Source organism: Macrobrachium rosenbergii, chromosome 4 (genome assembly GCF_040412425.1).
Source record: "Macrobrachium rosenbergii isolate ZJJX-2024 chromosome 4, ASM4041242v1, whole genome shotgun sequence".
NCBI lineage: Eukaryota > Metazoa > Arthropoda > Malacostraca > Decapoda > Palaemonidae > Macrobrachium > Macrobrachium rosenbergii.
In genome coordinates, this window is record NC_089744.1 from 64,103,674 (window position 1) to 64,130,166 (window position 26,493).

Here is a 26,493-nt window from a genome sequence, read left to right on the forward strand (position 1 = left end):
GTCTAGATTAGGAGTGTCTTCAGTTCAAACTTTAACGTCCGTTGAAAGGATAGGTAGCATTTAGCCATTTTCCCCTATAGGAAAATTCCCATATCAGCCTTAAAAATAGGTGGTCCTAAGGTCCCTTTTTCCTTTCTACCTGTCTCTTGGCGAATGTTTTAACAAGAACGCGGACGCCTGGGTGACTGTTTTTGACCTAGGCCTGTCAGGGAACTTCAGAGAGAACCAAGCTTTCGAAGAGACAATACGTCCGGTTGGACCTCTTCCCCCTTTCTTTGTCTATTATTCTATTAGTGAAGTGAAGAAGCAATTGCAAGGACTCCTCGTCGGTTGTTGGTGTACACAACGTTCGTCCTAAGGTAAAGTCACTTTTTTGTTCAAAACTTCGCCCATTCTTTTATCTTTTTTCTGTATTTCGCATTTCCTTTGTTTCCTCTTTCAGCCACCACTGACGGTATATGTGTTCACGAAGTCTAGATTAAGCCAAATTATTATATTGTTAGCTTCAACCCCGTTATTCCAGTAAAATACCTAGGATTTAGGGTAAGCAAATCAGGTTAAGTCTCGATGCTTTTTTATGCCTAGCGTCCGAATGTTTGGAGGAACCGTTGCATTTGAAATCTAAATTCATCTTAACGAGTAGAGATTCTTGTATGCATCCGCGGTTGGAGGACGTTTATTATAAAGTCTTTATTCCTTGAATATTTTTTGTTAAGGTTAATTACCCATAACTGGCGACCTTTGGCTAATTAACGACTGCCTTTGAGGTTAACTTTTGGCTTCAAGTGGCAGGTTACGTGTAATCTTGGTTTGCAGGGCCGTGAAAACTACGTAAATTGAACAATAAATGATCAGCCAAGACCCCTACACGTAACAATATATATATATATATATATATATATATATATATATATATATATATATATATATATATATATATATATATATATATATATATATATATATATATATATATATATATATATATGGAGCCTCGATGGCACAGTTGGTTACAGCAGCAGCTTCGGACTTCGTAGAGGTCTGTATGCGTGAATTCAAATCCGCAGCCGACTGATCAGAGAGGCGGACACTTTGCTATCCGTGTAGACACCCGGGATTATGTATGTAATCAATCGATAGGTTTGCTTAAAAAGCAAATGGGTGTTACAGACTAAATACACACACAAAAACAAAGCCACTCCAACATCTTCTAAAAACATAACAAACATCTCACACGTCTCGAACTCTCAACCTATCTGCGCAACAACTTCTCGCTGCTGGGAGAAAGGGTGTTGGGTCTGGTATGATACATGTACACGAGCTACCGGGGTCTAAGCGATGTCAGGCAGGGCAGCCGATCGAGACTACGGTCTACCCCAAAGCCAAATCAAAAGTCCTTCAAAAGAAGGCTTATCCTATACAAAAATGGGAAAAAGCACGAATATTATAATAATATATATATATATATATATATATATATATATATATATATATATATATATATATATATATATTATATATATGATTATGAATTAAAATAAATGTTTGTAATTGTTGCTTCTTGTTGAAAAGTTTATATAATAATATATATATATATATATATATATATATATATATATATATATATATATATATATATATATATATATATATATCCTATAATGTAATAATATATACAGTACATATATAAATAAATAAATATATATATATATATATATATATATATATATATATATATATATATATATATATATATATATATATATAGTATATATATATATATATATATATATATATATATATATATATATATATATATATATATATATATATATATACTGAATAATTTTCTAAAAAAGAATACAAAGGAGCTATATTCGATCGCGAGAGTACTTAGAAATGAAAGCAGTAATCTTGTCGAAATAATTGCTGTTCAGGTTGACTGCAAAAGTAGTGTTGACGGAAACAATGTGTAAATGGTATTTTATGTGTTTCCAGGAAAGCGAACAATTGTTTTATTTTATTATTTCTTTTTCTTGTTACTTTTGCTCCTGTGGAATTTGTTCCAGAAATTCATCATAATGTTCAGAGATTCAGCTGGAAGACAAAGCATGCTTTGATTATTCAATGGTATTTTGCCATATTTTGGTTTTAGGTACCAAATGCCCTGAGAAGAACAAAAGTCCGCTTCATGTAATGGGCACATATCTTGATAAATGAATAAATCACTCGATACCATCAATATTCGATACCAAGTACTGTAATATGTTAGTAGAAAGTTATTGCCAACCTCTACTCTAACCAACTCCGAAGTGGCCTTGATTAAACTGATTTGTATTTGGAATGGTATTTCCCCAAAAATTGGAATTTTCGTCGAAGATCAAAATGAATGACACTTCTTGCTTTGCTGATTTTACGTGTGGTTATCGTTATAGTTATGTAAATACTTTGACTTAGTATGAGATACCCAAAGTATTTCTTTTTTATTCCACTCCGTCGAAATATCGATATTGACACAAGTTTTATCTAAACTCAGTCTTGAGTTTTGGGCGGAAATGATGTATCAAAGTGATTCTGATAATTGAACTGCCTCTACCATTGTTTTATTTTTATTTCATCGTGGTTAAGTTCTTTTTCTTTATTCTCTTAGCGTGATAATGTAACAGGTCAAGTAAATAGATATACTATATGCTTTATAGTATATTTACTGCTGTACGCAGAGTAAACAGAAGTTCAGTTAGCGAATAAGAAGAGTTTAGATTGAAAAAGGACTAACTGAATTACAATTAATATAAAACATGTCTGATGTTTTTTTACTACTGTGTAATGAAGCACTAAACAGACATTTCATTACTGTACTGCTTAAAGGATTTAAACTAACCATACAGAGGGAAGCATTGCACTGCAACACCTAACAGTAAGTTTCAAGGGAATTCTGTGCCCTATATACAAAGATTAAGTTTTGTAAAATTGATTTGAAATGTCTTTAACTAAACTACTGCTTAATGAGAATGTTAAAAAATATTACGTTAAAATAAAAGAAGAAGGAAAGACCTAGAAAGTGAGGCTATATAATGTGAAACGAGTATTGGAAAGGAATGGCTTTGATATCAGTGGAAACTAGGTGCGTGCAAGATAAAGGTCAATGGTGCTGTGTATGTAACGGGGATCGACTTGCTGTTTATGAGCCTTCGGTATAGATACTTGAGCGGCTAATGGAGAGTCAGCAATGACGTCACGCGTGTTTTAGAGGGCCTTCCCCTCCCTGTTAAGGCAAACGGAAGCATTGTTTGTGGATGTGTGTATATATATATATATATGTTATATATAGTGTGTATATATGTACAGTATATATAGTGTATATATATGTATAGATGTGTATTTATATATGTATATATTATATATATGTATGTATGTATAAATGCGGTGTTTGTGTGAGCGCGCGCGCGTTTGTGTATACCTTTATTTACGTATAATCCCAAGAGATAATGAAAATGTGCGTGCGTATTTTGCTACACACGCACGTGGAATGATAAGCATCTATTGAGCCAATAACGAACTACCCACCAGTCTCAGTGGTGATTCTTATAGTCCTAAAGGTAAGCACAAGTGGAGGCTCCAATTTCATGCCAGTGGAGAGTGGATGTATATGTATATGTATATACATACACATTAAAAACGGATGCCTCTGACATAAGTTTCTATAAAAGGCAAATTAGTGCATATGTATATATATTATTTATATACATATGTATGTATGTATATAATATATATATATATATATATATATATATATATATATATATATATATATATATTATGTATATATATACTAATTTGCCTATTATAAAAACTTGTGTCAGAGGCATTAGTTTTTCTTCTTAACAGTGAAAGAAAACCTGGATTTTTAAAGGTACAGTTCGCTGTGTTTTCTTTATTTTTTTTTGTGTTTGTTCATCCAGCTTCTTTGAGTGCTCTGCCTATCAGTTAGTGACGACTGATTGGTTAGTAGTAAATGCCGTTTTAAAGCGAAACATTTCAAATGTTCTTGTTCGCGTTTTTGGGATTCGCTGGTCATAATCATGAACTCAGAAGAAAATAACATTCAGCCTTCTGAAGAACCTCATTTACAAAGATGCTATCAAATTCGGAACGATACACGAGGAGATTATTTTCTTACATTTTCCTTCTGTTTCTCTGGCAGTTCTCTGTTTGTCGGGGTAATTCTATACAGAAGTTCGGTTTATAAAAAGGATCAAATCTCAGTGAGCTACGTGACACACGTGAATATGCAAACCTCGAAGTTACCTTAGGTGCAGCATCAAAGAAAAATAAGTCTTTCGTTTCCATCAACTTGACTTGAACAATCAGGAAGGAATTGGTGGCTACTTTGAGGTGCTTTTGGTTAGGACTGTCTTCCAGGGTGTCCATAGTGATATTCATGTTTGAAAACAAAATGTCACAAATTATAACTTCGAAGTTCACTGTTTAGTGAGAAGACGGTAGCAGCTGTTTTTTTTTTTTTTTTTTTTTAATAATAGTAATCACAATGAAGTGAACATATCAACAAGTTAACATTTTCGAATCCCATAATAATTCTTACATTTCTGCACAAGTTTTTAATGATATATAATCTAGGGAAAACTCAACAGAAACAGCAGAATCGCAATTTAACCTAGCCAGACTTAACATGAACTCAGGGTACATTGGAAAATTATTTAAAATCGATTTATTCTTTGGCTGATGTTACATTTAAAATGTCGGAACTTTACCTTCGAAATCGTCAAATGTATTCAAGGTTAAAATCCAAAGAAGACAAAGAATGATTTGGAAAATATCAATATAAATAAACATCGACTGCAGTCATAATAATAATAATAATAATAATAATAATAATAATAATAATAATAATAATAATAATAATAATGTTTATATCATCATTATTATTTACTGAGGATAATGATGAAAATGATAGGCTTATAACCCTAAGTTATATTTGCCATGCATCATGAAAGAGGCTTTGTGGGAAGGCATCTGTGATTTTAAAACCAGGAAAGAGGCACTATATATATATATATATATATATATATATATATATATATATATATATATATATATATATATATATATATATATATATCAATGGATGGGACCTCTTTATATATATATATATATATATATATATATATATATATATATATATATATATATATATATATATATATATATATATATATATATATATATATATATATATATATATATTTCAATGGATGGGACCTCTTTTCCAAGCAACCTCACCCATTTTTACCTCCGTAACGTAGTTGGGAAAGAAATAAAATTAATTTCAATTGATTTAATTACTAGAACTGTGGGTTTCCACTTGCCCCTTCATAAACTCTCTCCTTCATTCCCCAAAATGGTTAAGCCTAACCCTTCTCTCTGTCAAACTGACTGCCTAAGGCCTTTTCCAGGTGCCTTCCTCGGTGGCATCAGTCAAGCAAGGCAAGGGAGGAGCCAAAAAAGAGAGACTTTTCACCCAGCCCCATTCTGAACCCGCCACGAGGGTTAACTGATGCCATGCAGTCATTATAGAAATGTGAAGATTGACCTTTGTGCCATCTACAAGAGATGCGATGCATAATCCCCAAAGATTATTTATAGATGATGCAACAGAAATCAAGAGAGAGAATCGCTCCAACCGCCACCTAGGACAGATGTCCTGAACCTTGCCTGGCCCTTAAACCGTCCACTTGTTCGACCGCGAGGCTCGAACCAGTATACTTTGTAGTGGCATTTTATTTCCCTCCTCCATCGCCAGCGCTCTATCGAACGAGGACACCGTCACCTTGATGAAGGTAATGTACTGGAATAAGGTTTCTTCGTCAGTCACAATTCCTGTTGTTTCTCTGTCTACTGTGCGATCACCTTCAGTAATTTGTGTTGGAGCACTCAGTGTTAAAGTAATTATGCATTAGTGTTGAACTGAGATGTCTGGGCACCATCTGTTCATTTTCCCCTCAGTTCCTGTTGAGCGTCTTATTATTCATGCAAGTAACCGTCTTGCATACATCTGCAGATAGGCCCTGACTGTGGAATCTCTCGGCTCTATCCATGTGCAGGCCCCCTTCTACCCCACTGCAATGTTTCCTGTTATGAAGACCTCGTTGACATAGAATATTTATTCTGTGTAGGATTAATTATTTTAGAAGGCTTATTATTACCTGACCAGCAATTCGTCATTCTTCTGATCTGTGTTTGTCATGTAAATATAACTAGTTAAGAGAACCCTTGAGTTTATGTAATTTTCCCTCACATGAAGAAGGCCCTAAGCCATTGATTTCCCTTGTTTGGTTACGAATTTTCCTAATATTGAGTCAGATGTGTAATAAATAAAAGGAACTCCCTGTGCTCATCCGTTGCCCCCAGAATCAAGTAAGTATCCCTTATGAATATATATATATATATATATATATATATATATATATATATATATATATATATATATATATATATATATATATATATATATATATTTCTATGAATGTCCGAGGATACTTACCTGATTCTGATATATATATATATATATATATATATATATATATATATATATATATATATATATATATATATATATTTATATATATATATATATAATATATATATATATATATATATATATATATATATATATATATATATATAAGTAGTTCCTGTTAAAGCAGAATTCCATCTAATAAAGGTAGCCCATAAAAGCACCAATAAGGGTAGATTTTAGAGCGTTGCATTTCGGAGATAGCGGTCTCTCTCAACGGACAGGTAATGGATTAGATACAGAACAGTGCTATTTAAACAGCTGAAGGAATGTTCCAGAAGTCGGCCACTACGTCACTCCTGTTGGCAGCAGCTTCTTATTCTTTTTTACCACTGGTTGGAGGAAGATTTTGTCAATCAGATCTGAATCCCAGGCTCCTTTTGAGAGGTTCACCATATTTCCTTGTATAATCAGTACTGATTCTACTTTCTGGCTTTTGAACAGAGAATTGCTGTTATATTACACGTAACAAAATCTAATTTTTTCGAAGATTATGGTTATTTATGTGGTTAAAAATAGCTGAGCTCTGCTGGCCATACCTTACTGGACGTTTGTGTTGTATCAGCCTCTTGGAGAGTGATTTGACTGTAATCCGATATAGGTTGTCACAATCAAGGCAAGGGATTTCGTATACTCCTGTGTCTTTGGGGACAGGCTTTTGTTGAACGATAAATAGGGATTTGGTTAGGGTATTTGCGCATGTAGATACAAAAAGGTTGGAGTTTCTATACACACACACACACACACATATATATATATATATATATATGTATATATATATATATATATATATATATATATATATATATATATATATATATATATATATATATATATATATATATATATATATATATATATATATATATATATATATATATATATATATATATATATATATATATATATACACACACACACACACAAGGCAGGTATTTTTATGTCAGCGTTTATACAGGTGCACGAACTGGTTAAGCTGAATAATTGCTGCCCTATGGAAATGTAGCTTTTCATGTGCGAGAAGCCCTGTCCATATTAAATGATTTTTATGTTGGCGTTAAAACTTCTCGCACAAAGAGACAGTGAGAGTTCGCTCGCATTTTTGAGAAGCTGAGTTCAGCACTCAGCTGATGCACTGCTTCCGGCCATGTCCAGGAGCAAGGGAGTAATGTGATCAAGTGATGAAAACTTCGTGATACCTGTGTGTTTAGAAGACTAGTTCACATGCGGTCAGGCCACCTATGTCATCATAGGTTTGTACCCTCGTATCGAACACTGAACATGACGATGACGTCACACTCTGAGGGAAGGGCTAACAACCGAATGTGTGCATTGATGTGTTCTCATGTGGTTTATTAAGAGAGGAACTATAGAATCTCTAGGGACTTCGATTTACGGCCTGATAGTTATTGCTCCTTCTGGAGTTGTGTGAACAAGACCACTACTGTAAGGGGATGGCTTCCTCATGGCTATAGAAAGAATTCTCGTTGGGTCCTGTGAGGACACTGAATACTTGAGAACGGCGTATTTTACCCGACTATGTGACATTCATTTTTAGAGTGATCAAGTCCATCTGACTGATATGCTGTTTGGTGACAGGAATACCTGTCACTGGTGATATTTGGTCTGGGAATTTTAATTCGATTGATTTGAACAGTACCGCTCTAATTTTGAGTCGCAGTTTCCTTGATTTTGTGAGAAACCATAATTTATGACTCTTAGTTTTTGCAGTTATGCTTTCGTTAAATTTCCAAATAAAGTCTAGTTTTTATAACATGTCATTTAGTTTAATGAGCCTTAGTCTTTGTTGGATGCAAGGAGAGAGAGAGAGAGAGAGAGAGAGAGAGAGAGAGAGATATGCCCTGCTCGGCCTCGACGCTGGCCAACGGTACTGAGATACCTCTCGAGGTAGAGATAACGACCTCTTCGAGGTCGTAATATATATATATATATATATATATATATATATATATATATATATATATATATATATATATATATATATATATATATATATATATATATATATATATATATATATATATATATATATATATAATATAAGGCCATAAAAACACCAAAAGGGTAGATTTTACAGCATTATATTTCGGAGACAGCTGTCTCCCTCAACGGACAAAACATGGATTAAGAGGTACAAATTGCTGGCTACGTAATTTGTTCCTAAGAGCCGTACGGATTTGCTCCCCGCAATTCCTGGAAAACGAATTTGAATTAATCTGTAAGCAGCTGTCATCCTTAAAGTACCCCGATCATATAACTGAGAGAGCTTTTTATAAAGCCAACATCATTTTCTACCGACCTCATCAAAACATGGCTAGGGATTAATACGTTGACACAGACACTTAGAAATTCCAAATCTTTGGTATTTACAGACCCAAACCAGACGCAAGACAGACAGACATGACATTCCTACTCACTATGTCGTTGGATTCCGGCGGAACTTTGCTGCAGCGAATCAGAGGCCTCTGAGGCTTATAATCAGTTTCTCCTTTCGAATGAGTTTCAAGCATTGACTAAATGCATCCCGTGCTCCCACGGACCTTTGTTCTTTTATTGCTTTATTGTAAGTTCTCTGTTCTTGTCTATAAATATTGTAGCTCAAGCCGGAATTTCGGTATATTTCGTGACAAAGCAATACTGCAATTTCATAACCAGTTTTTGAATATATATATATATATATATATATATATATATATATATATATATATATATATATATATATATATATATATATATATATACACATATACATATACATATATATATATATTCAAAACAGGTTATAAAACCAAATTGCAGTATTGCTTTGTCATGAAATACACAGAAATTCCGTCACTGAATCCTTGAACTACAATATTTATAGATAGAAGAACAGAGAACCTAGAATAAAGCAATAAAAGAACAAAAGTCCTTGGGAGCACGGGACGCATTGGATCAGTGACCTTAAACTCATGCGAAAGGAGAAACTGATTAGAAGCATCAGAGGCCTCTCATCCGCCACAGCAAAGTTCTGCCGGAATGCAGTGACTTAGTGAGTAGGAATATCATGTCTGTCTTTCTTGGGTCTGGTTTTTACATAGTCGACCTATCGCAGACTGAGCAACGAATGCCCCGTAATATGGTAAGTCCTTCAACAATGAATAAGATGGGGCAAATATTTGAAGATCTCACCTAATATCTTCCGTTACTGTTGCAAAACAAACCGATTCTAAGAAGACTATGGAAATGAGAGCACGGATGGCCACTGTCCGAGACGAAACGATTAAAGTTACTTGGGCTACTTGAACTGTACATCTGCAGCGACAACGCACATACGAACAAATGCAGCTAAAACAATTGCGCGAGATCTCGACATCCTTGGAAACTAGTTACGACGACAAGTTCTTATCATTGTGCAATGAATATCTCAAGTACCGATAATTGACTCACGGCATGACGCGTCGTAATGTAGAGGACATTTGGGAACAAGACAGTAACTAGGTATCCGAAGGAGAGAGGGAATTAAGAGTACTTTTCATTTCGATGGCTTTAGAGACCCGAGACCCTTGTTGCCTTGAGGAAGATGCTGATCAGGAGAGCTTGATTGCTACCCATTTACTCCGTATTGTAAGGGTCCCTCTGGCCATGGAATCGAAGCACCAAGCTCGCTAATCCAAAAATGTACTTTTATACTGGTTTACAAGTACATCCCTTTTACCACTGTAATTAACAGATTTCATACAGTACTTAGGAATGCTCAATGTATCATTAAAAAGATCAACGCAATATTAGAAGATTTGCACACAGCTTACAGCACAATGTCAAAATGCCCAAGCTAGTAAAACCTGAAGACTACTTTGCTACAATTTTCGTGCATTCACTTGATAAACAAAACATTTTTCCCATTTTTTGACAGACTCCCGATAAGCAAACAATGCCGTTTTAATCAGGAAACAACTACAAGTTTTGCAAAGCTTACTTCTCAGAATGCATCATATCTCTAGAGACGGGATTCAGAAGAAATCTGAGAAAAAGTGATAATGAGGACAGAGTATGCAAAATGGAATAAAAATTTATTAGATAAAGAAAACGTTAATGAGGTTCAGTCTTTCAAATATTTAGGAACAATATCCAGCTCGGGATCTCTTGAGTTGGAATTTAGAGAAACACTACAAAAGGTGAATCAAACAACGAGCAGGCTGAATAGGATTTGGAAATCAAACAGACTGAATTGCAATCGAAAGTAAGATTGTACATAAGGGTAGTATGATCTGTATTGCTATACGGACATGAACCAAGTTACGACAACAAAACTATGTAAAATAAAGCTTAAACATATATATTTCTTCATGGTTTTTTCATATTGTTTACACACACACAATATATAATATATATATATATATATATATATATATATATATATATATATATATATATATATAAAAAACATATATATATATATATATATATATATATATATATATGTGTGATAAAAAAATATATATATATATATATATATATATATATATATATATATATATATATATATATATATGATATATTATCATATAATATATATATATATATATATATATATATATATAATATATTATTCATATATGTGTGTGTATCATCCCGTTATATACCATAATATATACATATATAAATATAATATATATATATATATATATTCCCCTATATATATATATATATATATATATATGGTTTTATCATCTTTATATATATATATATATATATATATATATATATATATATATATAAATGTGTGTGTGTAAACAATATAAAAACCATGAAGAAATATATTTGTTAAAGCTTTATATATGTATATCTATCTATCTATATATATATATATATATATAGAGAGAGAGAGAGAGAGAGAGAGAGAGAGAGAGAGAGAGAGAGAGAGAGAGAGAGAACCTCCATTCTTACAAATTTATTGCCGGCGTTTCGTGATTGCCGACGTTTCATGACACATGGCACATTTTCAAGGCTAAAAGAAAATAATTTGCACTACAGATAAAATCACGGTATTAAAAAATTAAAAAATAATATTTAAAATTCACAAAAAAATGGCAATGCAGCGTTAAAATTACGTATATAAATGAACATAAAACAAGAAAAATAAAGGATCACAAAAGATATAGGTCAAGGGAACCAAGACAGACTCACCAAGATAAATGAAACAATAATACTAAGAGAATACAAAAAATATGCTTAAAGGAAAAGCTAGGCAGCATATAACTGAGTTGACGACAATTGAGTATTTAACGAGGGAACAGTTCTCTTTATGGTAATAGACTCTAGGGTAGTTAGATCGTGATGGTTGGGGACCCCCCCCCCTACCCACTATTGAAAAATCTTCATCTGATATTTGTTTTGCACCGTACAGCATGGTTTCTGATGTTAGAGGCCTCTGGATTCGATAACTTGCATCCTGTACGGTGGCTTAAGCCCCAACTCCATAAGTTTCAGGAACAAATTTCATTACAGCACTCTGATTTATTTATGGTTAGTCTGGACGTAGAATCATTGTTCACTAACGTCCCTGTGGGGGAACAATAGAAATTATTTTTGATAAGATTTTTGTTGATAATGACACCAGGTTCCAAAATTTTATCCGAGGCCTTTTTAAACAAGTCTTAGAATTGTCCGTGCTGGACACTGCTTTTATTGTTAACGGTGGTGTTTATAAACAGGTCGAGGGGATGGCCATGGGTTCCCCACTTGGTCCCACCTTTGCTAATATCTTCTTGCGCTCCCTGGAGGAGCGCCTTATGGAGGACTGTCCCCTTAGTTTTTTGCCTTTGTTTTATCGGAGATATGTCGACGATACCTTCGTTTTATTCCGACGTGAACACAATGCCGAATCCTTTTCGCAGTTCGTCAACGAACTGTACCCTAATATTAAATTCACTTTGGAGAAAGAAACTGGTAATAAACTTCCCTTTCTTGATATAATGATATCCAGGGATATCACTGGCTTTATTACAGGTGTTTTCCGAAAGACAACTTTTATAGATCATGTTTTTTTACCTTTAAATTAAATGCTATTTCTACCCTCCTCCACAGGGCGTTTTCTCATAAATCCAATTGGTCCTTATTTCACGAAGAAATACTTTTTTAACCAGTTATTTTAAACAAAATTATTACCCAATTAATCTACTTTACAAGCAACTTAAGAGAAATGTGGAGTAGGACAGTTTCCTTATCAGTGCTGACTGCCCAGAAAATGAAATTTTATGCGAGTTTTCCCTTTCTACACGACGACCACTTTCGTAAGAACTGCATTTCCCTAATTCAGAAAAAGTGTTCTGCTTTAAATGTTAAATTAATACCAAAGAATCCTCTAACCATTGGTTCACTTTTTACAGTCAAGGATCCTCTCAGCCCCTCTTCACATCCAATATTGTATGAGTAAACTTGTCCGCGATGTAATCGCGGAACATACGTGGGATGTACGAGGAGGCTTTGAGGGTACGAATTGACTCTCATACAGGCTTGGGCTACCGTACAGGGTGCAAGTTATCGAATCCAAAGGCCTCTAACATCAGAAACCATGCTGTACGGTGCAAAACAAATATCAGAGATGAAGGTTTTTCAATAGTAGTGGGGGGGGTCTCCAACCATCACGATCTAACTACCCTAGAGTCTATTACTATAAAGAGAACTGTTCCCTCGTTAAATACTCAATCGTCGTCCAACTTAGTTATATATTGCCTAACTTTTCCTTTAAGCATATTTTCTGTATTTTCTTAGTATTATTCTTTCATTTCGCTTGGTGAGTCTGTCTTGGTTCCCTTGACCTATATCTTTTGTGATCCTTTTTTTTCCTTGTTTTATGTTCATTTATATACGTAATTTTAACGTTGCATTGCCATTTTTTTGTGAATTTTAAATATTTTTTTTTAATAATTTTTTAATACCGTGATTTTATCTGTAGTGCAAATTATTTTCTTTTTTAGCTTTGAAAATGTGAAATGTGTCATGAAACGTCGGCAATAAATTTGTACGAATGGAGGTCTTCGTTTCCCTTGTTCCTTCAGGATGTATATACTTTGGCCACGGCTTCTCCTTTGTGTGTGTGTATATGTATATATATATATATATATATATATATATATATATATATATATATATATATATATATATATATATATATATATATATATATATATATATATACATATACATATATACATATATGTTACACACACATATATATATATATATATATATATATATATATATATATATATATATATATATATATATATATATATATATATATATATATATATATATAGAGTATATATATGGTTATATATATATATATATATATATATACATATATATATATATATATATATATATATATATATATATATATATATATATATATAATATAGCTCGAGATGATTTCTCTGAGCAATGCATATCTCTCCCAAGACAAGTGAGTCGACGTGAGCTCACCATCAGAGATGGCCGACATAATACCATGAGCGTTGCTGTTGATTTTGTTCGCGATAGTTCCGTTTTTCGTGTCACCCTGCCTTTGTGTTTACAAGTGGATAAAACCTATTCATATGGAACAAGCCCGCATGGGTCCCTGACTTGCAATTCAAGCTTCCAAAGAATTTGGTGTTCATTAGGTAGAAGTAAGAGGAGGTAAAGGGAAAGACAGAAAGAAGAGATACTACTTATTAAAAAGAAAACAAAGAAATTAATAAATAAATAAATAGATAAAAAAATATCAAAATGCAAGAAGAATAGTATTAGGGTAGTAACGCAATGCATTTTCGTTTGATCTTCTGAGGTTCCAGTTGCACGACATCCTCTGGGAGGCTGTTCCATGGTCCAACGGTGTGAGGAATAAGGACCTTTGGATCTGAGAAGTTCGACAGCAAGGCACATTTCCTGCATATTGGTGCCGTTGTTCAGCGAATCAGGGATCAATTGTGAATGTGAAAGATCTCTGTTGAAATATAATTTATGAAAAAATGACAAACAAGAAACCATCCGTCAATGGTCCTAGTCATAACTGCTACTGTTAGAAAACAGAAAGCTACCACCACAAACCACTCTATCTAAAAAAGATAAATCTCTGGCAGAAGCAGACACCCACACTGGATAACAGTATTCCAGTAACTGAAGTACAAATGACCTAGAACAGGTCGCATTGATTTTATCAGTTATAAATATGTGAGGCCTTACGAGCAATGACTAACTTTCGTGCGGCATTTGCCGAGACTTTCACTAGATGTTTCTCAAAAGTTACACCTAGAATAGTTCAAGCTTCAGAGTCATTCAGCAAAGTTCTATCCACCCCAAGGGGAGGATGGGGTGGGAAATCTGTATGCGATCTGCTAATCAATAGTGTTTTTGTTTTACTGGAGTTCAGCCTCATACCCCACCGACTACATGATTCCCTGATCCAGTCCATGTCCCTATTGAGGCTGCGGGCAGCTTCATTCCTCATAAGTGGACACTTTCCTACACCCACAAGTGTTGCATCATCAGCATACTGAACAATCAAGTTTTCCAGGCCAACAACCATATCACTTGTATACTCTAAAAATAACAGTGGACCAAGAACACTGCCCCGTGGAACTCCAGACACATTCAGTCTTGGTTCACTAAAGATCTCGTCCACAGCAACTCGCTACTGCCTACCTGTACGGAAATCTTGAAGTAATCCTAAAACATATCCACCACTCCAAGATTCTGCAGTGTATAAATAAGTGCCTTGTGATTTACTAAATCGAAAGTAGCACTAAAATCTATTTGAATTACTGCACTCAAAACCTCTATCAAGATTCCCTTGAAAATGGCATGCCAAGTCTAAAAGAGCACAGCAGGTACCTAACTGCTTCCTATATGCATATACTGACTATCAGCTAACAGTCCTTTAGATTCCATATACTTATATAGTGGCTTAAAAATAAGTTTTTCAGCAACTCTGGAAAACACAGGGAGAATAGAGATTGGCCTGTAGTTACTGCAGTCTGCAGATATGCCACTCTTTGGAACAAGCACTGTATTACTAAGCTTGCGCTCATCCATAAAGATACTACGTCAACATAAAAATCTATAAAATCTAGTAATCTTGGGAGACTACACTAGAAACTTTTAAAAAACCAACGGGATCTTCTCCAACTCAGCTATCAAGATTAACCAAAATTTTCTTAAATCCCAGGAGCGAAATGCAAATTTTCTAAGAATACCGCCACCGCAAATAGAAATTGGACCTAACCCATAAGAATCCACTGTTTAGATGTCCGAAATCTATTTGCATTTCCCGCCCTATGGTTTGAGCTAGAGTTGGCTGGTGATATCTGGCAACTCTCCTGTGCTAGTGTGTGTGGGAGGTGTGCGCCTCAGAACTCAGTGCTGACCCAGACAGCAAACCGAAAGGTTATTGCTTTGATTTGCTCAGCCCTCAAGATCCCAGTATTTGGACTGGAGCACTTCTTGCTTTTTAATTCTTTATATATTCCCTAAATATGGGTCATGCACACATAAATAAGGAGGAGAAGGCTCGCATATTAGCCTGGAGGCAAGAAAAAGTGCCTATTAAAGAAATATGTAGATGTACTGGCCGAGCAAAGTCAACCGTAATGTTGCTGCTGGCTGCCGCTTGTGACCTACCACCCAACGTCGTTCCCCCAAGAAAACCTTATCCTGGATGCCCACGGAAGACTTCCAAGGCCAATGATCATCTTGTGAGAGAACGACTTAAAAACCCTTGTCTTACAGCTTCTCAGCTAAAAACAAGTCACCCAATCCTCTTAAAAGATGTATCAATCCGCTGCATCCAACACTGTCTCCAGAAGGACCTCCAGCTGCCCATCCGCTGTGCTGCACACAAACCTCTTCTGACAGATCGTATGAAGAAAGCTCGACTGAATTTCGCCAAGAAATACATCCACTGGACAGCTGATGACTGGAGAAAGGTCAAGTGGTCAGATGAATCACCATTCCAGTGTATTCAGGGCCGTTCTACCACAGTAAGACGGCCATCTTCAGTCAGCAGATTCGACCCTGCCTACACAGTTGCCACTGTCAAGCACCCCGAATCTGTCATGATTTGGGGATGTTTCAGTGGTTTAAGAGGTCGTGGAGGATTGCACTTCCTCCCAAAAAATGTTACAATGAATTCTGACCACTATATTCAAATTCTTGAAGATCACCTCCTGCCTTCATATGAGACTCACGGCTGCACTGTCTTCATGCACTATGGTGCTCCATGTCATAAGGCCAAGAAAGTTACCAAGTGGCTCACTGATCACAATATTGAGGTCTTACAGTGGCCTGGTAACAGTCCTTACCTCAACCCAATCGAAAATGGGTGGAATGTCATGAAAAAGAAGCTTCAGTCGTGCAACACATCATCCCTCATGCGCCTGCAACAAGAAATCACCACAATCTGGGAGAATGAAATGTCTTTGCAATACTTCCAGAAACTGGCTGACAGCATGCCTAAACGACTCAAACTTGTTCTTAAAGCCAAGGGGAATATGACTAAATATTAAAATAGGTGCTACTATTCTCTATTATGTTTTATTTATTTCCTTGATGATAACCATGTTTATGCTACCAGTTGCCAAGTAGGTCCGATTTCTATTTGCGGTGACTGTAGGTTCAGGATGACAAGTACCAGGGTTAGGGGCCTCCACAATTTTGTGGTTTGGGGATGTTGACGGTATTAGTAAAAAATAGCTATCGGTAAATTAATGCCGTGTCCAAAAAGTCATAGCAAAATAATTGATTACGGTAGTTTCTTTAGCCTAGAAATGTTGGTCTTCCTGGTTATTTCATATCGAAAGTGATTTATCTTTACAGCTGAATGACGGCTGCATTTATTTTTATATAAACACATGGTGTTTACAATGGATAAGGACCAATATCAAATTGTTGCATGTTCAAACTGAAATTCTTTTGTTTTTATTTTGGAAAGTAGAAGTGGCTGACTCGGAACGAGTACACACGGATTCAAAAACCTTGTTTAATATGTTTATAGACTGAACCGACGAATATATTACAGCCCTTCAAACTATTTGCTGGAATAACATCTATATCAAGAGTACCAGATTAATTACTCTTGCCTGCTAATCTCTTAATCACAAAGTCCTGCTTACTCCGAAGGGAAGGAATAGTTCTCAAGGAGGGAATTTCGTTACTTCTGTTATCAGTAATTATAGTTAATGAGGCATCGCACGAAACAGATAGATTCAAGTCATGCAACTCGTAGGTAAAATTAGCAGATTAAAAGATTAACTTCACTATTATTCTCTTGTAAAGTTCTGGATGTGCAGACAAAACTGAACCTCGACAACCGTCCCCCCACCCCCCATACACACACTCCAAAAGTTGTGATACTTGAGTTGGGGTTCCACACGACTGCTGTGGCCAAGTTTTTAAGGTCCTTGCTTTACCTACTCTACATCTTTTCTTGCATCCAACCATCATCTTCTGCAATTATTCCAACATTTTTATATGAATCAATCGTTTCAATTCGTCCCCCATGTACATAGGCATTCATTGGTCCTATTACCTCATAACAAATTCGTCCAAAAATTTACTTTCAACTTCCTCTTCTTGAAGCGCTCTCAAACTCTATCACTAGTTTCTGCAGTTTCCCTCTACTTTCCTCAGTCAGTGGGCCACTGTATTATCTATACTCCATTTCACGTCTGATATCTCTCCCTGCCTTTGGCATGGCTGTATCTATGATGTCAAACAGCCATGAAAACAAATCATACTCTTGCCTTAGCCCTCTATTACCCCAAGACAGTCACCACCTATATATTGTCAAGAAAGTCTCTGAATATACCTAAAGGGAGAGGCTTCTGCTATCGCAGTTTTGAACGATAACGCAATCAGTTCACAAGATAGCCATACAGGCATAACTGTCAAAACACTTGTAGTCTGGCCGAAGGCTTTTGATAAGATGTGAACACAGGAGGACGCCGGTACGTCGATCTAGATTTTCTTATTAGACATTTAATTTGCAATCCCCTTTTTTCAATACCACAAGACTCCCCGATCCAAACTTTATCGTCGTTTACCTAGAATATGATCGTTGATATACTGTTCTGTATAAACATGCATTTAGCACGTAATTAGGGGACTTTGTTTTGGTATTACGTTATTATTCACAGAATAAAGAAAATTGAGTGGTTTGACTTTTTTCCTGCTGAACTGAGTTTCATTCTTTCCAACAAGTTTTCTAAAAATCTGCTTACATAAATATTAAATCACATAAATCACCACTCCCAAACACTTACACACATATATATATAATATATATATATATATATATATATATATATATATATATATATATATATATATATATATATATATATATATATATATATATATATATATATATATACACATATATATACATATATATATATATATATATATATATATATATATATATATATATATATATATATATATATATATATATTATTATAAGGTGATATAATTTTATAACCATTTTGTAATTGTTTGTAATGTCTCTGTGAAAAATTTTGATTTTTTGCTTGCAAGAAACGTCATTTGTTGTGAAGACGTGATTTTAAAATGTCTTCTCTTACAGATATGTTGTGTGTTAAGTAAACTTGTGATTCTGTGGGATATTTTCTCCTTTTGTTTAATCTTTTGAAATTGTATTTTGAAAAGCTTATCAGATGGTCGCTACATCCTGTCTGCCGAGAGAGAGAATGGAGGTTAGCTTTCCTGTTTGTTCACCTAATACTTATCTAGGTAAAGTAGAACCAGAGAGACAGCTACGGTGCTGGTTGAAGTGAAACTCATATTCCATTAATCTGGATATAACTTAGTAATTGTTACCTCATCCATAACTTGATAAAGTTACATTGATTTTCTCCAGTGATAAGTAAGTTTGTGGGATCATTGTACCTTTAGTGATTCACTCGAAGCTTTGTTATGAGGTTTCAAGTATTTGGTCGATGTGAGGTAACTTTTGGTATTATCATTTGTACAACAGATTTGTTGACCTACTTGTGTAATAACCAGGTGCTTGATCACTTCGTAACAAAAGATTTTGGTGCCCAGACCCGGGAAATTAAAACAAAAGATTTGTTGGCCAGACCCGGGAAATTAAAACAAAAGATTTGTTAGCCAGAGCCGGGAAATTAAATCAAAAGATTTGTTGTCCATCGTCCAGGAAATTAATTCAAATAATTTGTTAGCCAGACCAGGGAAATTAAATTAATTGGTGCCCATTGTCTTAGGAGAACTAAACAGAATATCACTCTGGTTTATGATTTGTACTGGTGGTGTTAGGAATATATTTTTGGTAGGAGAATAACCATATAAAAGTGAATTGTAAACCCTTCCTGTTGAGTAAACTAGAAAAATGGCTCGGTTTGAAGTTCAGGAATTCATGGCAGCTCCAACCATCAGAAAGTTATCTAAATCTCACCTGACTAAGGGACAGTGGATTCGCTTAGCAATAACATATGGGGCTAACGTTGCTTTTGATATGAGTGAGGCAGAAGTTAAGTGTGTCACAATCAAAGCATTAATAAGCTCTGGTAAAGTAGAAGGCGAATTAGCAGAAGCTTATGATCTGTTGAATGCAGCTGAGATAGAATTCTCAAATAAGGTAAGGCAAGAGAATGAGAACGGTGATGTACAAGCAGAATTTAGGAGTTTAGACTCAGAAGAATTTTGGAGTAAAATGAAGGTGTTGGAGTCAGAAGAAAACTTACTTAGACTACAGATACAGGCTGATAAAGAAAAAGAAGCAAGAGATAAGGCAAGAGAAGAAAGAGAAAAAAAGAAGAAAGGGATAGAGCAAAGCGACGAGAAGAAGAAGAAAGAGAAAAGGCAAAACATGAAAGGGAGTTGGAGATAATCAGAGCTCGATTTTTACTGCCTGTAAACCCATATAACTATATCGGTAACACAGACCCTGTGTTTGATGTAGCGAGAGTACAGAAGTTAATTCCAAAATTTACAGAAGAAACTCCAGATGAATCTTTTGATCACTTTGAAAAAGTAGCTTCAGGTATGGGATGGCCACAGGATAAATGGTCAGTTTTAGTACAAAGCGTTCTCATTGGTAAAGGAAGAAGTGCCTACTTAGCCTTATCAGCTGAACAGTGTAAAGAGTACCAGGTACTCAAACACAGTGTACTACAGGTTTACCAGATAACCTCTGAATATTACAATGAAAAATTCAGATCTTTGAAAAAGGATGACAAGATAACTTTCTTAGATTACGCCTATAAAGTCAGGAGATGCTTTAAACGATGGCTAGAGCCAGCTAAAGTTAAGTCTATGAACGAACTCGAAGAATTAGTGGTCTTAGAGCAATATCTAAGAGGAATTCCTGAACATATAAGAGCTTATTTGAGAGAGCGAGAGGTGGAGAAACTTGATAAAGCTGCTACTCTAAGTGAGGATTATAATATAATATCCAGCAAAAAGAATTATAATGGCAGGTACCAGAACGAACAAGTTATAGGTTATAGATCTCAGTCAAATTTTAGGAACAGTGCTATGAAAAACCTTTCTAATAATTATACCAGTGCCAAACCAGGATATACTTCACAGCAGTGGAATGCTAAACCTGCCCCTTCTAGTCTATTCTCAAGACAAGTGCAGAAAATTAATGCTGTTTGCCACAAGTGTGGGAGAGTAGGACATTATAGTCGAGACTGCTAAAAAGGATATCAGCAGACTAGGCCAGTTGGACAGGTGACAAGGGCTAACCAGGTAAAGCCAACTACGAGAAACAATGTGGGACAAAGTAAAGTCAGACAAGTAGAGTACTTAGCAACCAGTGGAAATGCAAATTCCAGTAGTGAGTGGCTGAACAGTGAGGAGGCTTTTAAGCCATATATTTATGAAGGTATGCTGACAACCCCCTCTTTGAGTGTACAGGTACCAGTGAAGATATTACGTGATACAGGTAGTAATCACAGTGTGATAATTCGAGGAGCTCACCAGCAGTTGGAGAAGAATCTCACCGGAGATTCAGTTATCTTAAAAGGTATAAGAGGAGAGGAAATAACTCCTATCTGCCGCTTGCATTTGTCATGTGAATTAGTGACAGGCAATATTGATTTTGCAGTAAAGGACTCGCTAGCTGTTGAAGGTGTGCATGTTTTACTGGGTAATGAAGTTGGTGGTGTTCCTTTCATTCCTTGTCCTGTAGTGACAGACAAACCATTAAGGATTAGCCCTACAACAGAATTAGAGAAGAAAAACCCTCACCTATTCCCAAGTTGTGTAACTACCAGGAGCATGAGGAAAGCTGAGCATAGAAGTGAAGAAACTGAAGATTTACCTGTACCAGAAGGATCCTTGAGCCTAGAAGAGTTGTTTCAGGAAGGAGAAGTTTCTCCTAATGTCAGTACTGAAGAAATTCTTGCAGAAGAAGAAAATCCTATTGTTGGTGAAGAGACTCTGAGTAGTCAAAATGTTTCTGAAGGCAGTAGTGAACCTACTGAAGTAACAGATATTGAGAGTTCAACCTTTGAAGTTAGTCAAGTGACTAGAGAAAAATTAGTAGAATTACAGAAGAAGGATACAACGTTGGCAGAACTGTTCTTCAGAGTTGTTGAACCAGAAGAAGTACAACAAACTCCCACCTGTTATTATCTAAGGGATGGATTGCTAATGAGGAAGCATCGACCTATAGATATACCAGGAAATGCTGAATGGGGTGAATATCATCAAATCTTAATTCCAAATCCATTGAGGAAGCAAGTGGTAGCAGTAGCGCACAAAGCTGGACATATGGGAATCAGGAAGACTGTTGAGAAGATTATGAAATATTTCTTTTGGCCGGGACTACACAAGGATGTCAGTAAATTTTGCAGGGAGTGTCATACATGCCAAATAGCTGGAAAACCAAATGAAACTATTCAAAAAGCTCCCCTACAACCGATAGAAGTTAGAGGAGAACCCTTTAGCAAAGTGATAATAGATGTGGTTGGTCCGCTTCCAAAAATGAAGAAAGGACATGAATATCTGTTGATATAAGAAGTATAAGTGCCAAGGTGATAGCTGAGTAGTTGGTGGAATTTTTTTCCAAATTTGGAATCCCAGCAATTGTACAGAGCGATAGAGGAACGAACTTTACCTCAAAATTATTCCAAGATATGTTGAATTTGCTACGAGTGAAACACCAGTTATCTACCGCTTATCACCCAGAGACTCAAGGAGCTTTAGAAAGGTTCCACCAAACTTTGAAAGGTATGGTAACCAAATATTGTAATAAGTCGGGAAGAGAATGGGATGTTGGTTTACCCTTAATGTTATTTGAGGTAAGAAATGCTTATCAAGAAAGTATGGGATGTTCGCCAAATGAAATGATTTTCGGTCGAGACGTGAGAGGTCCGTTGAAAATCCTTGCAGAGACCTGGGAAGAAAATCAAGAGGAAGTCCAAGGAGAATGTGTGAAGAACTTAAGGAAAAGGTTAGAAGAAATTAGAAAATGCTCTTTAGCAAATTTAAAGACAAGTCAAGAGAAAATGAAAAGAAAATATGATGCTAAGACTAAGTTAAGAAGCTTTAATGCTGGACAGCAAGTTCTAGTGTTCTTACCAGTGAAAAGGTTTCCCCTTACAAATAAATTTCAAGGTCCTTATAGGATAACAGAAAAGTTAAGTGATTGAACTTATGTGATTGAAACACCAGGGAGAAGGAAACGACGGAGGAAGATACATGTAAATCTTCTGAAACCCTACTTTTCAGAAACTACAACTGAGGTTATGTCTATAACCCAAACAACTTCATATACAAAGGAACTTGAATATTTGTTGCAGCACGGATTGGCAGAGCCCAGTTCAAGTCATTACAGTTCCCCTTGTGTGTTAGTAAAGAAACCAGATGGCTCGTTTAGGATGTGCAGTGATTACAGAAAATTGAATTCCATCAGTATAGCTGATAATTATCCCTTACCTCTTATTGATCAATTACTTGAAAATATTTGGCAAGCCCAGTTTGTTTCTAGAGTGATGAAGGAGTTACCAAGATTTGTGAATGTGTTTGCAGTTTATTGCTTATTTTGTACAAGTTTTTCAGCCATAATATTTTCCCAGATTGTTTGTATAATCTTGTTGTGTAAGGAGAGAGAACATTTTTGGAGAGAGCAGTGCAATGGCAGATTATTTATCCCTCTCCGAATCCACCGATTCGAACCCGGGATAATTAATCTTTTGGGGGGAGGAATATTATAAGGTGATATAATTTTTATAACCATTCTGTAATTGTTTGTAATGTCTCTGTGAAAAATTTTGATTTTTTGCTTGCAAGATTCGTCATTTGTTGTGAAGGCGTGATTTTAAAATGTCTTATCTTACAGATATGTTGTGTGTTAAGTAAACTTGTGATTCTGTGGGATATTTTTCCCCTTTTGTTTAATCTTTTGAAATTGTATTTTGAAAAGCTTATCAGATGGTCACTACATCCTGTCAGCCGAGAGAGAGAATGGAGGTTAGCTTTCTTGTTTGTTCACCTAAGACTTATCTAGGTAAAGTAGAACCAGAGAGACAGCTACAGTGCTGGTTGAAGTGAAACTCATATTCCATTAATCTGGATATAACTTAGTAATTGTTACCTCATCCATAACTTGATAAAGTTACATTGATTTTCTCCAGTGATAAGTAAGTTTGTGGGATCATTGTACCTTTAGTGATTCAGTCGAAGCTTTGTTATGAGGTTTCATGTATTTGGTCGATGTGAGGTAACTTTTGGTATTATCATTTGTACAACAGATTTGTTGACCTATTTGTGTAATAACCAGGTGCTTGATCACTTCGTAACAATATATATATATATATATATATATATATATATATATATATATATATATATATATATATATGTGTGTGTGTGTGTGTGTGTGTGTGTGTGTGTGTGTGTATAGTGTGCACATTTTCATTTCAACTTCGAAAATGCAAACACAAGATTTCCATAAGGCGAGAAAATGAAGCAGTTTTTTAGAACATCGCCAGAATTCACGAAGACCAGATTTTCCATCAAAATTTAACGATGTCGTCAAAATTAGAGACTGTAATTTTACAAAAACCTTTAGCTAAAGGTTAATCATCTCGATAATTGCTTTTCGCACAGGAAGCATTTTCTTCAGCAAATGACTCCAGATTTCGGGTCTTGGCAAATCATCACATAAGTGCAGGTCTGTTAAGAAGTCACGAAACACACAAGGAACATAACAATAACATTTCTGACGAAACTGAATAATTCTTCCGGGAACCTTGACATAGTTGCGTGAGAAAGTTAACTTAACATGTTCAAGTATATCCTGGTTACTTGATTTTGCCCACAGAACAAGTTGAGTTTTTGTTAAATTTATATATATATATATATATATATATATATATATATATATATATATATATATATATATATATATATATATGCACACACGCGCAAATATATATATATTATATATTATATATAATATATATATATATATATATATATATATATATATATATGCATAATTTGTATTTGCGGCTCCATTGAACATTTTTTATCCTGGTGTGCGTCTAAGTGCAGTGTGCCATTACTAAGCCTCCGCTCATACGTCCTCTATATTTCTCCCATCTCATCCCTCTCTGACGACTCTTGGTGAGCCATCCTTCCCTGCCACAAAGTAAGCCATAAGTCTTACTCACAATCATTGCAAACATTGTCCTTTGAACTGAATATAGAAAATTTAGACGAAAGGCCAAGCGCTGCCACCTATGAGGTCATTCAGCGTTGAAAGGGAAATTGACAGCAGGAAGGTTTGAAAGGCGTAACAGGAGGAAAACCTTGCACTTACACTATGAAACACTTGTTAGAGAGGGTGGAAAGTCAGATGGAAGAGAATATGAAAGGCGGTACACTGAGAGGAATGAAAGGGGTTGCAGCTAGGGACGCTGCAAAGACCCTTAAGTAATGCCTACAGTGCACCACGTGAGATGCACTGACGGTACTACCCCCCTACGGGGAAACATTGTCCTTTGGTTTTTATTTGACAGTCCTGCTGGATCACACTATCTACGACAGCGAGCCAGACACTCCTGTTTCCTTACAATTCTTCTGGTTATTTCTTTATGAAAACCAGGGTTTAATAAGGTAAAATAACCAGAGGAATTGGTAAGGAAACCAGAGTTTCCCAAGGTTTGGGGGACAGTAGACCACAAGAAACCAAAAAATATCAACACGTACACCCGTGGATATGTTTTAACATGAACACTTTACACTCCCTCTCACCTGTTTCGCTTAATCGATTGGAGCACTTGTCATACGATGTGCGGCTTCAACGTTGCCTTTTATAACCCACCAGCTTTGCCTGACGTTGATAGAAAGCCACTTACAGCATTCTTAAGTTGGGCAGTGACATGGCCTTCATTTCACGCCTGCAATTTAGGACTGGATTTTCCTTTATTTTTTTTTTCTATTCATTTATTTACTATGACTTTAAAATAAATATCATTCTTTCCTCTTCTATGTTCTGCTTCTTTTTACACCTATGGGATTTTATTTAGTGCAAGTTTGTTATACATACTCCAATGTTTTTAGTGTTGTCCTGTGGTCATGTCTCCGCATTAGGGACAGTAACAGTAATACTCTTTAATGTGTGGAGAATGACTACACGTGAAGCACAGCTAAGAAATACACAAGAAAACATCTTCCCAACGATGAAGAAGTCAAGGCTTGAGACGTCTGTACTTACCAGTTATTTCCTTCCCTTTCTATCTTTTTCATATATATGTGTGCCACTAAACAAGGAGTATGACTACCTTCAGAAAAAAAAGTGGCACAAACGAACGCAAAATGGTACTGCAGTTATCTAAAATAACATATATACTGTTTTGAGC

General features: G+C 35.3%; 2 protein-coding genes across 4 annotated transcripts in view; one reads left to right on the forward strand and one right to left on the reverse strand.

Moving 5' to 3' along the window:
* LOC136835184 (uncharacterized) overlaps positions 1-26,493 on the reverse strand; it is a 185,970-nt gene that overhangs the window by 75,663 nt on the left and 83,814 nt on the right. The window lies entirely within an intron of this gene.
* Positions 3,569-26,493, forward strand: part of LOC136835172 (ileal sodium/bile acid cotransporter-like) — a 56,507-nt gene continuing 33,582 nt past the window's right edge. The window contains exon 1 of the mRNA XM_067098387.1: positions 3,569-3,599. The gene's annotated coding sequence lies outside the window, so the exon portion shown is untranslated. The remainder of the gene's footprint in view (positions 3,600-26,493) is intronic.